General features: G+C 46.4%; 1 protein-coding gene across 2 annotated transcripts in view; it reads left to right on the top strand.

Annotated features, from left to right (window-relative positions):
* Positions 1–10601: 10601 nt before the first annotated feature.
* The window catches only part of RNF14 (ring finger protein 14), an 89426-nt gene continuing 82973 nt past the window's right edge, over positions 10602–17054 (top strand). Inside the window, exon 1 of one of the 2 annotated variants that reach the window (XM_077473139.1) lies at positions 10602–10684. The gene's annotated coding sequence lies outside the window, so the exon portion shown is untranslated. The remainder of the gene's footprint in view (positions 10685–17054) is intronic. The other variant, XM_077473140.1, reaches the window with a different exon arrangement.

Genomic DNA, 17054 nt, shown 5'->3' with positions numbered 1-17054 from the left:
TCCGGTGTCTGCCAGGCTTTCAGCCAAGAATTTCCTGTGTGCATGCGCCACTGCAGTCAGCGGCACATTGCGTGGGGAATATCTCCTAAACCATTAAACCATACAGGTTTAGGACATTTTTTTTTACCTACAGGTAATCCTTATTACAGGCTTACCTGTAGGTAAAAGTTACAAATTTGACTATACAACCACTTTAAAGCAGAGTTCCATCCAAAAATTTAACTTCCGCTTTAAGTGAAGCAGCATGTAATTTTTTTTGGGGGGGAGTGGATACTATTTTTAGGGTGAGCCAGCTCCCCCTTCCTCCTGGGCTGAAAGGAAGATCACCCCCCCCCCCCCCATGCAATCTCCTAGGACATGTTATAGGTCCCAGAAGATTGCCCGGCCAATCACAACCTGCAGCGCCGCTCACGCATGTGCAGTGCATGCTTGGCTGTGAAGCCACAGCTGGGCGCCCACAGTCCCAATGCCGGCGCTGAGGAGAGGAAGGGGAGAGGAGTGAGACCCGCATAGGCCCGCATAGCTGGACCATTGGACAAGCGAGTCTCTGATTATGAAAAGTCAGCAGCTACACTTTTTTTTATAATGTTGTTAAGTAAAGTAAAGTTCTGCTTTAAGGGGGCAATGCTACCGTGTTTCCCCGATAGTAAGACACCCCCGATTGTAAGACGTATCGGGAGTTTCAGAGGGGTCAGCTAATATAAGCCGTACCCCAAAACTTTCGGGGAAACACGGGGGTATTGCCGCCTCCAGTGGCGTACTAAGAGTGGGGCGGGGGGTGCGGGCCGCACCGGGTGCCACACCCTGGGGGGGGTGCCAGGCCAGCGCCCTCCCCCTCCGACTGAAGAGACAGCGCCGTTCTGATCAGTCTCGGGCAGCGGCTGTCACTCACAGCCGAGCAGAGTGAAGCCGCCTCCCCCTCCTCTTGTATGGCTACACAGTGCTGTCCATGAAGGAGAAGGAGGGGGAGGCGGCTTCACTGAAGCCGCCTCCCCCTCCTCCATACACAGCACTGTGTAGCCATACAAGAGGAGGGGGAGGTGGCTTCACTCTGCTCGGCTGCGAGTGACATCCGCTGCCCGAGACTGATCAGAACGGCGCGACGCAACCACAGAGAAGGGGATTATTGCGCCAGGTCCCGGATCACTGCCGACAGATGTCACTGGCTCTGTGTCCTCCCGGTACAGGTCAGTGCTGGTCATACAGAGAGAGACCAAGGAGGGGGAGGGGGAGGGGGGGTGTGAAGAGATTCTCTGCAGCTCTTATTATGTAACCGCAAGATGCAGCTGAGGAGGACTACAAGTCCCAACATACCGGGCTGTGTGGGCTTACAGTTCTCCTCTGCTGAGCATAGCAGCTTTGTATGCTTGGACTTGTAGTCCTCCATAGTGCACCCTTGCATCCTGGGACTTGTAGGCCTCCTCTGTAGTACAGTGCAGCCTTGCATGCTGGGACTTGTAGTCCTCTGTAATGCAGTGCAGCCTTGCTTGCTGGGACTTGTAGTCCTCTTCTGTAGCGCAGTGCAGCTCTGCATGCTGGGATTTTTTTCCAATATAAGACATACCCCGAAAGTAAGACATAGTGGGGCTTTTGGGGATAAAAAGAAAGTAAGACACTGTCTTACTTTCGGGGAAACACGGTATACACATTTTAAAGTGGTCATACTTTAAAAATACAAGTGGTAAAGTTCCCCTTTAAGTGGCTTGTCTTATCCATGAAATTGATACAATCTGTTAGAGAGCTGAAAAAGCTGTACTTTTGAAAAACAACAGACTTGCTGGCTGGTTCACCAAATAAAAAGAGAAGAAAGAGACCCTAAAAAAAAGAAAATCCAGCCACCACAGCTAAAAAGCTGCAATATAATATACAGTGTAGGTGATATGGTATAGAGAAGGAGCCCAACCCAAATTCTTAGGTGCTAACTCCACTTTCGTGGGGAAAAAAAATAGCATATAACAAAAAAAATATAGTGTATACAACTGTGACAAAGTCATATTGCAATTGGATGTTATTAAAAATGACCTTTTGATCTGCAGCCACTGTAATTTTCTGAAAATGTAATGCAATATGGCTACCTGGGGGTGTTCTGTACACAGAATGTCTGCACTAAGATACAAGCCAGGTTTCAGGCATCCCCTGCAACTAAAATGTAATTTTTGGTGAGATACTTCCAATATGAAATCACATCAAAAGGGATGCAGGTCCTTTCTCTCATTAGTGCCCTGCAGGTAGTGATAGATGAACTTTCGACGGGACATTTCAGGAACGTGAACCGAGAAAGTGGCCAAAAGTTCGCGAGCCGTAAGGTTCGTGGCAGGCCCCATTGACTTTAATGGCAGGCGAAACCTTAAAAACCTCCAGGTCATATTTTCAGCCACAAAATACTTACTAGCTGTGCACACATAGTCCCACAACATGGACACTGACAAAACAAAAGTATTAAGTGAATCTGGGATCGACAATGGCAAGCATTCTTTTTTTATCTGTGAAATTTTGACAATTCAGGAGCGCATGAAGGCCATGGAGGAGAGGCAAGGTCAGGGCAGGCTATGAAGGGGGTGCAGGAGATGATCAGTGCCACAGTCAGGGCAGTGCAGTCCTGTGCCAGTGTCCCAGTGTGCCAACCTGTGCTTGAGCCCCTCCCTCTGCCCGGCCCTTACCCCCACCTATGCAGGGCTCCACTGCAGTGGTCCGGAGATGCCAGTCCAGTGCTGATCCTCAGCCATGGTGCTGGCACTGGCTGCTGATTGGCTTCTCCGCTGCTATCTCCCTCACTGTCTGAAACCAGCACCATGATAGAGACTGAGCACTGACACCAGCACCGTGATAGAGAGCACTGACACCAGCACCGAGATAGAGAGCACTGACACCAGCACCGTGATAGAGAGCACTGAGACCACACCAGCACCGAGACAGAGAGCACTGAGACCACACCAGCACCGTGATAGAGAGCACTGAGACCACACCAGCACCGTGATAGGGAGCACTGAGACCACACCAGCACTGTGATAGAGAGCACTGAGACCACACCAGCACCGTGATAGAGAGCACTGACACCAGCACCATGATAGAGAGCACTGACACCAGCCCCGAGATAGAGAGCACTGACACCAGCACCGTGATAGAGAGCACTGACACTAGCACCGTGATAGAGAGCACTGAGACCACACCAGCACCGAGATAGAAAGCACTGACAGCACACCAAGTGAAGTGAGCCAAAGGTAGAAATAAAGGTAAGTGTGCTAGATTATATAAATCGTTTATAGAGTTATGCATATACATGGTCTACTTGTCACATGTGTTGAATTCCTCCGAGATCCATGCCTTTTTATAAATGTGAGGTAGTCAACGCTGTCGTGAGCTAGGCGAGTACGCTTATCGGTCACGATCCCCCCTGCTGCGATGAACGTCCTTTCGGACAGGACACTGGACGAGGGGCAAGCCAACAGTTCCATTGCAAATTGGGCAAGCTCTGGCCAGAGGTCAAGCCTGCCCACCCAGTAGTCCAGGGGTTCATCACTTCTCAGAGCATCCACATCGGCCGTTAACCCGATGTAGTGGGACACCTGTCGGTCTAGGCGTTCCCTGATGCTGGATCCGGATGAGACCTGTCGATGGGTCGGCTGAAAGAATGATCTCATATCAGAAGTGACCAACACATCTTCAAACCGCCCTCTTCTTGCAGGCGCTGTTGGATTGGTACCCGCAACTCTTTCTCTGGGAGTGGGAATTCCTCTGCCAGTGCACGCAAAAGCAGAATGCAGCATTTCTCGAAGCAAGGCCTTGAAGTGCTCCATTCTGACAGCCCTCTGTGATGGTGGTAACATTTCTGCCATTTTGTGTTTGTACCGGGGGTCTAAGTACGTTGCCATCCAGTACTGGTCCTTGACCTTTATACTTTTTATACGGGGGTCCCTGTTAAAACAGTGGAGCATGAAGGTCCCCATTTGCACTAAACTGGAAGCAGGGGTGGTGGCCTGGCTCCTGCTCATCATCTAGGATAATGTCGTCCTCCTCGTTCTCCTCTTCCCATCCATGCACAACAACAGGGATCTCAGAAAGGTTTAAAGCATGCTCTTCTTGCTCCTCCTCATCCGCCCCGGCACCATCCTCCTCTGACTCCTCTTCAGACTCCTGTTGTTGACTTGTCTCAGATAGAGTAGCCCCCTCCGGGAATTCATCCAGCATTGCAACTTCCTCATCTTCCTGCTCCTCCATGGCTTGATCAATGACACAACGCAATGCACGCTCCATAAAGAAGGCATAAGGTGACTGACCAATTTGGTGATCTCATCAAATGGCTGCAGAAGTCTGCATGCATCGCGCATAAGCAGCCACTGGCGCGGTGAAAAAAAAACAAGCTCCCCAGAACCTGTTCTGCCGCAGTGTTCGTACAGGTAGTCGTTAACTGCACGTTTCTGCTGGAGCAGCCTATCAAGCATATAGAAGGTTGAGTTACATTGCGTCAGGCAATCGCAAATAAGACATCTGACTGCCAGATTGTGTCACCGATGAATGTCAGCAAGGCGAGCCATGGCTGTGTAAGATCTTCTGAAATGGGCCAAGATTTTCCTTGCCTGCCGCAAGATGTCCTGGACCCCAGGGTATTTGACAACAAATTGCTGCACGACCAAGTTTAAGATGTGTGCCATGCATGGCACTTGTGTAATTTTGCCTTGTTTCAATGTGCTAAGCAGATTGGCACCCTTGTCACACACCACTTTACCAACTGTCAAATTGAGCGGTGTTAGCCCCTGATCTGCCTGTGAATGCAAAGCTGAAAGGAGTGCAGGACCAGTGTGGCTCTTGGCTTCCAGGCACAACAGACACAGCACAGTATAGCTCTGGGATGCCCTTCTGTGAGAAATACTTCCTTCCTGGGACCTTCCATTGTGGTGTTCCAATGGCCACAAATTTTCGAAAGACCTCCGAGTCCTCCAGTTTATATGGCAGTAGTTGGCGGGCTATCAGTTCTGACAAGCCAGCGGTCAACAGTTGGGCAAGAGGGTTATCTGGCGTCATAATTTTTTACGCTCGAACATTTGGAAGCCTTCCTTTTTCCAGAAAAACGTGAGGACGGCATGATGGAAGGTGGAGTGGAGGACAATTGTGAGGAGAGAAGAGAAGGAGAAGTAGAAGATGAGGCTGGATGGTGAGAGCCTGGAGTGTGGCTTTGTGGGTTCCGTTGCTCCCACTGGGTTCGGTGATGGCAGCTCATGTGCCTTCTTAAGGCGGTCGTCCCTAGGTGAGTGTTGGGCTTACCACGACTTATGCGTTGACTGCAAAGGCTGCAGATAGCAACACTATTTTCAGCAGCGGACACGTTAAAAAAAGCCCATACTGCGGAGCCATGTGCTGGCGTCCTGGGAGTACCAGATGTGACCGTACATGGTTGATGCCTCGCTCCTGCTACATTAGCAGTCTGGTTTGTCTCTCCTGTGCAATGTAAGTTCCACTTGTTTCTCCTCCCTATCTTGTGGGCACCCACGTGACATCACTAGACATCATCGACGTCACCTTCCCCACCGCTATAATTAGAGATCTCTGAGTAGGCAGCAACACAGGGGACCAACCTCCTCCTTGGGCTGAGCTGGGTACTGTTGTCAGACTGCTGAGTGGCGGTTGATGCTACCTCCTCTTCCTGATCCAATGCCAAGAGTGGCTGCGCATCGGCAATGTCTTGTGATGAATCGGAAAATAATTCCTGTGACTCAAGCGGAGGGTATATGGTGGAGGTGGTGTTGGTGGTAGTGTCTTTGGGGGTGCACACAGCAGAGAGTGAAGAAGAGGGTGCAGATCGAGAGGATGAGGAGGGTGCAGAAGAGTAAGGCTGAGTGAGCCACTCAACCATGTCTGGTGTGTCCTTAGACGTAATCGAACGCACCTTCTGCAATTTCCCACTTTGGCTCAAGCCTGTTGCTCCTGTCCTACCAGTACCACCCCTGCGGAAGGGCCTGCCTCGTCCTCTGCCTGTCATTTTTTAAATGACCCTGTGACAAAAGTCTCTAGAGAAGTGCAATATATGTGGAAGAAGGTATATAACACCCCGCTTCAATCTGTCATTTTGGGGGCCACTGGTCTATCACACCAGTTATAATACTTTTTTCTAATTGTGTTTGTCACGGTTTGTAGTATCGCTGCAGAACCGCTCAGCAGTCACAATGCTGCACAGTGGAAATGCACTATACTATGCTTTCCATATTTGAAAGTATTTTATACATGTATTACACCCCTATATACTGCACACCAAATAGTACACCTATACCAGTCCTTAAAAGGACCTTTGTGGACCTAGTAGTAGCTAGCTAGTAGCTAGTGAATTGCAGACTGTCCCTGCTCCAAACACCAAACTGTCCCTCCCTACACTGAGAAACGACAGCTTCAGAATCGGTCAGCAGCACAGCAGTGCAGTATAATATGCTTTCTATATTTGAAAGAAAGTATATTATACGTGTTTTACAACCCTATATACTGTACACCTATACCAGTCCTTAAAAGGACCTTTGTGGACCTAGTAGTAGCTAGCTAGTAGCTAGTGAATTGCAGACTGTCCCTGCTCCAAACACCAAACTGTCCCTCCCTACACTGAGAAATGACAGCTGCAGAATCGGTCAGCAGCACTGCATGCAGTGCACTATAATATGCTTTCTATATTTGAAAGAAAGTATATTATACGTGTATTACAACCCTATATACTGTACACCTATACCAGTCCTTAAAAGGACCTTTGTGGACCTAGTAGTAGCTAGCTAGTAGCTAGTGAATTGCAGACTGTCCCTGCTCCAAACACCAAACTGTCCTTCCCTACACTGAGAAATGACAGCTTCAGAATCGGTCAGCAGCATAGCAGTGCAGTATAATATGCTTTCTATATTTGAAAGAAAGTATATTATACGTGTTTTACAACTCTATATACTGTACACCTATACCAGTCCTTAAAAGGACTTTTGTGGACCTAGTAGCTAGTGAATTGCAGACTGTCCCTGCTCCAAACACTAAACTGTCCCTCCCTACACTGAGAAAAGACAGCTGCAGAATCGGTCAGCACTCAGCAGCACAGCAGTGCACCATAATATACTTCGTATATTTGAAAGAAAGTATATTCTAAGTGTATTACAACCCTATATACTGTACACCTCTACCAGTCCTTAAAAGGACCTTTGTGGACCTAATAGTAATAGCTAGTGATTAAACTGACTGTCCCTGCTCCACACAGCATCCTTTCCCTACACTGACAAAAGACAGAATGTAAAATGGCCACCAGATCAGGTCTATTGATAAGGTAGGGGGTATGTTGAATTGTCCATGTGCTGAAATGTCTCAATTGGCTGTCCTGTACCCCATGATGGATGTGTCATGGGTCAAAGTTCTTCACAATGTAAACGCATATGTCCGCCGTGCGAACAGCTCCAGAAGTCCGCCGGTTTGGCAAATCGCGAACAAAATTCGCCGCCAAACGACCGCCGGGCGAACCGCAAGGCCATCTCTACCTGCAGGTGCCCCAGCTGATTGATAATTATAAAACCACTCCAATTAGTTTTCATTTTCCCACATGGGCACAGAGAAACACACAGAAATTTCTTCAGAATAACAAAAGGAAGGAATCTGCAACAAAGGTCATTATAATCCTTGTAATGTACATAGATCACGGGGGGGGGGGGGGGTGTTTCTTCTCAACAATAGTGGCGTTATGCTTTAAGCACATCAGCCCCAGAAGGTTTTACCCCCTTATTGATTGGGCCATTTTTTGCGATACGGCACTGGGTTATTTTAACTGACAGTTGCGTGGTCGTGCAACGCTGTGCCCAAGTAAAAGTTATATCCTTTCTTCCCCACAAATAGAGAATTATTTTGGTGGTATTTGATTACCTCTGCGGCTTTTATTTTTTGCACTATAAACAAAAAAATGAGCGACAATTTTGAAAAAAAAACAATATTTTTTACTTTCTGCTATAATAACTATCCAATAAAAAAATATAAAAAATTGAATTTCTACATCAGTTTATGTCAATATGTATTCTGCTACATATTTTTGGTAAAAAAAAATCCCAATTAGCATATATTGATTGGTTTGCACAAAAATTTTTGTGCCTAAAAACTATGGGATACTTAGGATAATTTTATGCCATTTTATGATTTTTAGCGGGACTGCGACATTGAACACTAAGTGACACTTTTTGGGGACCAGCGACATGAATACAGTGATCAGTACTAAAAAAATGCACTGTCAGGGAAGGGGTTAACATCAGGGGCGAGCAAAGCGTTAAGTATGCTCCTGGGGAGTGATTTCTATCTGGGGGGGGGGGGGGGGGGTGGACTGGAGGAAGAGAGACATAGATTAGCAGGAACACAAGAGATCTTTCTCCCTCTGTGACAGAATGACAGTTTGCCTTGTTTACATAGGCAGACCGCCATTCTGCCTCTCCTACAAACGATCAGTGGGTCCCGGCAGCCATCGGACCTGCTGATTGGCTTCCACTGTGTCCAATTACAGCGGGAGCGTGGCTCACGTGCCCCCAGAGCCAACATCAAGAAACAACGTACAGGTATGTTGTTTCTTGCCCCTTAGGGTTGCCACCTTTTTTTCAAGTCAAACCCGAACACTTTTGTGGTGCACAGCAATTTTTAGTATAAACTATACATATATTTTGCTACTAAATAACATTTCTAATCATATGAAGTTAATAACAAGAGTCCCCCTTTACATCAGAATCCACAGAGTTCCCCTTTTACATCTGAACTTGCAGAGTTCCCTTTCACTGTAAGGGGGGGACTCTGCAGACTCTGATGTAAGGGAGACCTCTGGGGCTTCTAACATAAGGGATGCTCTGGGAACCCTGATTTAAAGCGGGAGTCCGCAGTTTTTTTTGTTTTGTTTTTTAAAAGCCAGCAGCTACAAATACTGCAGCTGCTGACTTTTAAAATAATGACACTTACCCGCCCAGCGCGCCCGCGATGTCGGCACCATCTTGGGTATGGGAATCAGGAAGTAGACCCTTGTGGCTTCAGTTCCCGGTTCCCTACTGCGCATGCGCGAGTCGCGCTGCGCAATAAGGATGGTCCCCGCTGTCTCTGGGATCCGTGTGTTTCCCATCAGGCAGCGGGGGACCTTCGGAAAGGGGCGTGGATTCTGCGGAAAGGGACGTAGCTTCTGCAGAATCTACGCGGGAAGTGGGTGCAGATACCTGTACTGTACAGATACCTGCACCTCCCTCCCCCCTGAAAGGTGCCAATTGTTGCGCCGGAGGGGGGGGGGTTCCAATGAGCGGAAGCTCCACTTTAGGGTGGACCTCCGCTTTAAGGGCGAACACTGAGAACTCTGATGTACGAAGAGGACTCTAATGTAAGGGGAAACACTACGGCCTCTGGTGTAAAGGGGAACTCTGATGTAAGGGTGCTCTGAGAACCCTAATTTGCCTTATTGTACTTACTCAGAGGCAAGAGAGAGAAGGGGGGAGACTTCAGTCACAGGCAGGGATGGATGGATGGTGAGCCCACTCACCCCTTGGCAGTCAGCACCAGATGGATCTGAGGCTGCTGGACTTCAAATTTCTGGCTCCCACTTTCCTTTTCTGAGGCACAGCGCTAGGGATTGGAGTGTGGGCAGACACAGAGAGGTAGGGGTGGGGTGGAAGAGATGCAGATCGAGCCCTCTCTCCTCTTCCATCTGTATGTGTTTGGGGGGGGGGGGGTGGTTTGTTAGTGCTGGCTTTAGGGACTGTGAAAGAGTGTAACAGACACTCGCAGCTGAGACAACCACTACCAGCAATCCTGCTGAAAAGCCATAGTCCAGTCTAAATAATGTGTCCGGGTTTCAGACAGTCTGAAACCCGGACACATGAACCCAAAGCCGAACTGTCCGGGTGAATCCTGGACAGGTGGCAACCCTATTGCCCCTGGGCCGCAGTATATGTGCGTTGGGAGGTCTGGAAGCGGTTAAACAACCTAATGTCGAGAGAACACCAACCCGGTAGTCAAAAAGCAGGAAAGTACATAAAAGGTGGGTGTTTGCCCGCGGTCTCTGGATATATATTCTAACATCAAATATACACAGATATATCAAAAATAGAAGTTTAACTGGTGCAAAAAAAGGTTGCTAAAACAAGAAATACATCCATAGGGCACCAAGAAGCCCACATATATAAAAACAAATATATGAGAAGCAGTCAGGTGTAACGTGGAGCTTTCCTACATGTTTTGTGGTACATGAAGAAGTGGCCTGTACCACGAAACATGTAGGCACGCTCCATGTTACACCTGTTTCTCATATATTTGTTTTTATATATGTGGGCTTCTTGATACCCTATGGGTGTCTTTCTTGTTTTTGCAACCTTATTTTGGACCAATTAATCTTCTATTTTTGATATATCTGTGTATATTTGATGGAATATATATCCAGAGACCGCCGTCAAACGCCCACCTTTTATGTACTTTCTTGCAATATAAAATATGTTTGCTTTTGGGTTTTATACAGCTTTATTAGTGCCATCGTACAACATGAGGCTTTCACACAAAGGCAATGTTCTGTTCCCACATGTAGCGGCTCCCTATCCCGGAATCAGGAGGAAACGCTGTGAGTCCTCTGGGCCGCTACATGGCGCTGTGGCCGGTTTGTATCAGATTGTAACTTCCTGATCTGCACGTTCCTGTGTGGCCGTGAAGATAGAGTGTCTGTTCCTGTCAGGTTGGTGCTCGATTAGTTGTCAGGCTGTGTGTGAGGATTGGTTTCTATAGAAGGGCTCAGGCAGAGTCCTGTGTGCTGGTATAGATAGGCTGGCTGTGTTATACCGGTGTCCCGGGGATAGCAGTGTGATGTGTAATGATTCCCTGTACTTCCTATAGGAGGTAGAGCCGGATTGTCCTGTGTGAGTCATTCCTGCTCTATACAGGAGCCCCAATACACACAGCTCTTCTAAATTCTATGATAACCATTGGCCATTCCTTCCCTCTTCTCTGAAACATTTAAATAAAACAAAATCCTAACTTTAGAATGCTACAAACAGCTTCTATTTTTAACCCCTTTTGGGCACCTAGGTCTGTACAAAAATGGCCCCGGGTGTCCCAGATCTTGTGTACCAACCTCCAGCACAAATCAACGACAGGCAGCGGCTCTATGCTGATCATCGCACAGCCCATCGTTTTGCATACAGGTGTGGTTGTGCCATGAACTTTGTGTCCAGGGTTGTTCATCTGTACCTGTATGTATGTATGTATGTAAACGATCGGATGTGCCACGAGCTTTGTGTCCAGGTTTTTTCATCTGTACCTGTATGTATGTAAACGATTGGATGTGCTATGAGCTTTGTGTCCAGGGTTGTTCATCCGTACCTGTATGTAAACAATAGGATGTGCCATGAACTTAGTGTCCAAGTTTGTGCATCTGTACCTGTATGTATGTAAACGATCAGATGTGCCATGAGCTTTGTGTCCAGGGTTGTTCATCCATACCTGTATGGACGTAAACGATCGGATGTGCCATGAGCTTTGTGTCCAGGGTTGTTCATCCATACCTGTATGGACGTAAACGATCGGATGTGCCATGAGCTTTGTGTCCAGGGTTGTTCATCCATACCTGTATGGACGTAAACGATCGGATGTGCCATGAACTTTGTGTCCAGGGTTGTTCATCCGTACCTGTATGTATGTATGTATGTATGTAAACGATCGGATGTGCCATGAGCTTTGTGTTCAGGGTTGTTCATCTGTACCTGTATGTATGTATGTATGTATGTATGTAAACGATCGGATGTGCCATGAGCTTTGTGTCCTGGGTTGTTTATCTGTACCTATGTGTGTAAACGATCAGATGTGCGATTACCAGCATAGATCATTTCCATTTTTATTAGTTTATTGCCATCAATTATTGATTTTAGAGCAGTGTTTCTCAATTAAAGTCCTCAGGTAACCCCAACAGGTCATATTTTCAGGCTGTCCATTATTTTGCACAGGCGATTTGATTGGTTTCTCTGCCTTTGTAATTACTATAGCTGTTTCATCTGAGGGAAATCCTGAAAACATCACCTGTTGGGGATACTCGGGGACTGTATTTGAGAAACATTGATATAGAGGACATGGTGCTGCACCTTTTCAACCACTTGCCCTCCAGAATGTTTACCCCCCCCCCCCCCCTTCATGATCAGGCCACTTTTTGCAATACGGAACTGCGTCCATTTAACTGACAATTGTGCGGTCATGCAATGTTTTACCCAAACAAAAATGATGTCCTTTTTTTACCCACAAATAGAGCTTTTGGTGGTATTTGAACACTCTGTGGTTTTTATTTTTTGCGTTATAAACAAAGCAACAATAAAAAAAAAAAAAAAAAAAAAAAAAAGCAATATTTCTTACTTTTTGCTTTAATAAATCTATCTCTCCCCCCCCCCCCCCCCAAAAAAAAATGTCTTCCTTAGTTTAGGCCGATATATATTCTGCTACATAGTTTTGGTTAAAAAAATCGCATTTAGCGTATATTGATTGGTTTATGCAAAAGTTATTGCGTCTACAAAATAAGGAATTGATTTCTGGCATTTTTATTATTATTATTATTTTCTTTACTAGTAATAGCGGTGATCTGCGATTTTTAGCGGGACTGTGACGTTTCGGCGGACAGATCGGACACCTAACTGACATTTGTGACACTTTTTTGGGAACCAGTGACATTATTTCAGTAATCAGTGCTAAAAATATGCGCTGACATTGTACTATGACACTGGCAGGGAAGGGGCTAACATCAGGGGCGATCAAGGGTTCCCTGCAGGTGTGTTCTAACTGTATGGGAGATGGGCTGCTTGGGGAAATGCACAGATCTAGCAGAAAGACAGGATCGGTGTGATCTCCCCTGTCAGAACAGATTTGCCTTGTTTACGATCACCACTGCAGTTTTTATTTTTTGCGCTATAAATGACAATTAAAAAAAAATATATATATTTATATATTCTACTTTCTGCTAGGTTCACACCTATGCGGCTGTGTTTTTTATGCATTTTTGCATGCAGTTTTCATGCATTTTGTGTTTTTTACATTTGTTTTCTCTTTAACCAATTGCCGACCGCCGCATGTACATTTACGTCGCCCTGCTGCGTGCTCCGTGATTTTGCCCGAGGGTCCAGCGGACTCGATGTTCTCCGGGTGCCCATGATCATTTCATAAAGAGGCAGAATGGGGAGATGCCTATGTAAACAAGGCATTCCCTGTTCTGCCTTCACAGGAAAGAGATCTACTGCTCCCTGTCGTGTCACTTGTAGCCCACCCCCCCCCGCAATTCGAATCACTCCCTAGGACACACTTAAAGTGGAGTTCTGCTTAAAAAAATAAAAATAAAAAGTCAGCAGCTACAAATATTACAGCTGCTGACTTTTAATAATCGGACACTTACCTGTCCCAGGGTCCCGCGATGCGGAGGAGCGAAGCTACGGTCGTCTCCCCCTCCTCTCTGCAGTTCCGGCATTGTAAGTGTGGGCGCCCGGCTGTGGCTTCACAGCCAGGCACCCACTGCACGAACCACGCCACACATACCATGACTGGCTGGGCAATCATCTGGGACCTCTGACGTGTCCCAGATGATTGCCGAGAGGGAGGGGGGAGATGTGTGCCAGGAGGAAGTGGGAGCTGGAACCCTCTGAAAAAGAGGGTATCAGTCCCCCCCCCCCCAAAAAAAATGACATGCCAAATGTGGCATGTCAAGGGGTCACCTTCCTTAAAGCGGAAGTTCAATTTTTTGGGTGGAACTCCGCTTTAACCCCTTCACACCCCCTAGTGGTTAACACCTTCCCTGTCAGTGTCATTTACACAGTAAGCAGTGCATTTTTATAGCACTGATTGCTGTATAAATGTCAACGGTCTCAAAAGTGTCTGATCTGTCTACCATAATGTCACAATCACGATAAAAATCGCAGATCGCCACCATTACTAATAAAAATGCCATAAAACTATCCCCTATTTTGTAGACGCTATAATTTTTGCGCAAACCAATCAATATACGCTTATTGCGATTTTCTTTGTTTCTTTTACCAAAAATATATAGAAGAATACATATTAGCATAAATTGAGGAAAAAAATAGCTTTTTTATATATTTTTGGGGGATATTTATTTATAGCAAAAAGGAAAAAAAAAAAAAAAAAAAAAAAAAAAATATATATATATATATATATATATATATATATATATATATATATATATATATATATACTTTTTTTTGTAAAAACCGCAGAGGTGATCAAATGCAACCGAGAGAAAGCTCTATTTGTGGGACAAAAACTTTTTTGGGTACAGCATCGCACGACCGGGTAATTGTCAGTTAAATTGACGCAGTGCCAAATCGCAAAAAATGGCCTGGTCGTTCAGCAGCCAAATCTCTCGGGGCTGAAGTGGTTAAACGCACTGTAAAGCACACTGTATAAAGCTGGTTGCTAAAGAGGGGGGGCAGGAAGCCAGCCGCCACGTCTCTAATAACCGATGAGTCATCAGCTGTCAGTGGGGGTCCCACTAAAAGCTGAATTGAAAAAAAGAAATAAAAATTGCAGGCAAAAAAATTTGCAAAAAACAAACAAACCACGGTGCTGTATGGATTCGGAGGGGATCCCCACGCCAAAATAAAAAAAAAAAACGGCGTGCCCCTCCCCAAGCTCAATACCAGACCCTTATCCAAGCATGCCGCATGGCAGGTCAGAAAAGGAGCATACCAGGTCGCATGCCCTCAACATGGGGGATGGTGCTTTGGGGCAGGGGTGGCCCCCCACCCCGAAGCACCTTGCCCTCACTCATGTTGATGAGGACAAAGGCCTCTTCCCAACATCCCTTGCCCGGTGGTTGTGGGCGGGGGGCTTATCGGAATCTGGAAGGACCCCCAGATCCCCACCCTCTATGTGAATGGGTATTGGGTACCCCTTTCCATTCACCAAAAAAGCAGTGAAAAGAAGAAAAAAGACAAGAGCTATTTTTTGACAATGCCTGTATTAGTAAAATAGCTCTGAGCTGCCGTCTCTCCCGCTGTCGTTGCCTTTTCTCTGCTGCTGTTTTCTCCCATGCTGTCATTGTCTCCTTCCTCCTCCTCATGTCATCACTGCCACCATCTTCTTCCTCACCGTCGCAGGTTTCCTGCTAAAAAAACAAACAAAAAAGCTGTTCTTGTTGCAAAGCTGTGTTCCTCCGTTGTTATGTTCCCCACTGTCCGGCTCCTCTTATATAGGCATGGGGAGTGCCCATTCAATGATGTTGCCCGGAGAGCCTACCCCTTCTGACATGTGACATCACAAGGCAAGTACAATTGCAGGAAAAGTAATTGGAAAATTGATTCCCCCATCAAGCCAGTTAGGGCTCTTTCACATGGGGTGGGCTCCACCAGTGGATTGGCCTGCTCAGCGGGGGATCTAGATCGAAATTCAGCTGGTTCTTGCTGAACTGGACACATTTTGATCTGTCTGTGGCCAACGTAAGATAACTGAATTGTTTTACACAATAAGACCCCTTTCACCCTGAGGCAGTTTTCAGGCATTTTAGCGCTAGAAATGTCGATTGTAAAGCGCCTGAAAACTACCTCCCATGCCACCCGAATGTAAAAGCCTGAGTGCTTTCATACTGGGGCGGTGCGCTTGTGGGAAGTTCAAAAAAGTCCTGCAAGCAGCATCTTTGGGGCGGTTTGGGAGCTCTGTATACAGTGCTCCCAATACGCCCTGCCCATTGAAATGAATGGGTAGCTCTTCGGAAGCACTGAAACACGGGTGTTTTTAACCCCTTTGACCGCTAGTGGGGGTTAAAAGTGCCCCGCTAGCCGCGAAAAGCGCCACTTAGCCACTTTCTGCCCGGCTTATAGCAAAATGACAGCTAGGCAGTGGTTCAGTTATCCTGACTGGGTGTCATGATGTCCAGCAGGATGATGGAGGCTCTTTAACACGTGATCAGCTGTTTCCAATCACAGCTGATCACAGTGTAAACAGGAGGAGCCGTTTATCATCTTTTCCTCACTCGCATCTGACAGTAGAGGAGATCCGATGGGGGGGGGGGGGGGTCTGTGCTGATAGTTTATTAGCGCAGCCCCTCTGCGAATGCCCACACTGGACCACCAGGGATGCCCACCACACACATGGATGACCAGATATGCCCCCCCATGGCGACCAGGAATATCACACAGTGTTCAAAATATGCCAGTCAGTGCCCACTACTAATGCCTGCCAGATGTCTCCTCAGTGATGCCTATCAGTGCCACCCATAAGTACCCATCAGTGCAGCCTTTCAGTGCCGCCTATAAATGCCCATCAGTGCTGCATATCAGGTGCCGCCTATTAGTGCCCATTAGTGAAGGAGAAAATGTATAACAGAAACAAAGAAAAGCGTTTTTTCTTCAAAATCTTCAGTGATCAAATACCATTAAAAGAAAGCTCTATTTGTGGGAACAAATTGATAAAAAAAATTGTTTGGGTAAAGTGTAGCATGACCGCGCAATTGTCATTCAAAGTACAACAGCGCTGTAAGCTGAAAATTGGCCTGGGCAGGAAGGGGGTATAAGTGCCCAGTAATGAAGTGGTTAAACAGCGCTAAAGCGCTGCTAAAACGGCCACGGCCCCAGTGTGAAACTGGCCTAAACAGGGATATGATTTGTTCATATTTCATGCCTGAGGTTTACAACCACTGCTAGAAATAAACACAGATATAGACAGAACACAAACTGCAAATTGTTAAACGTACATATTGTGTTGATCTTTATCCTCTTCTCTTTATATATTGGAATACACAAGTGAAAATACTAAGTGGAAAGATCTGTCTTTGACTTTTAAAAAAAGAAACATTTTACACCAACTTTTTATACTAGGATGGCAAGACATCAAACTGGAACTGATAATAAACGTTGTCCCCAGAACACAATTGAGATGTAAAATTTCATTTTCTCCTTCTGGGAGCCTTTGTTCTAGTGACCACTGTTCAAGCTGGGTGTTATCCTCATTTTGGGGAGATTTTCTCTTTTCCTGTTTGTGTCTCTGACACTATAAGTGCTTTCAAATGGGACATAGACAGCAATAAAAACCTGACATAGGTTCTCCGCTAAATCTAGAAGAAA

This window comes from Lithobates pipiens, unplaced genomic scaffold, assembly GCF_037356315.1.
Source record: "Lithobates pipiens isolate NorthernLeopardFrog02 unplaced genomic scaffold, aLitPip1_a1.2 Scaffold_8, whole genome shotgun sequence".
NCBI classification, from domain to species: Eukaryota; Metazoa; Chordata; class Amphibia; order Anura; family Ranidae; genus Lithobates; species Lithobates pipiens.
This window is presented reverse-complemented; position numbering and strand designations above follow the sequence as displayed.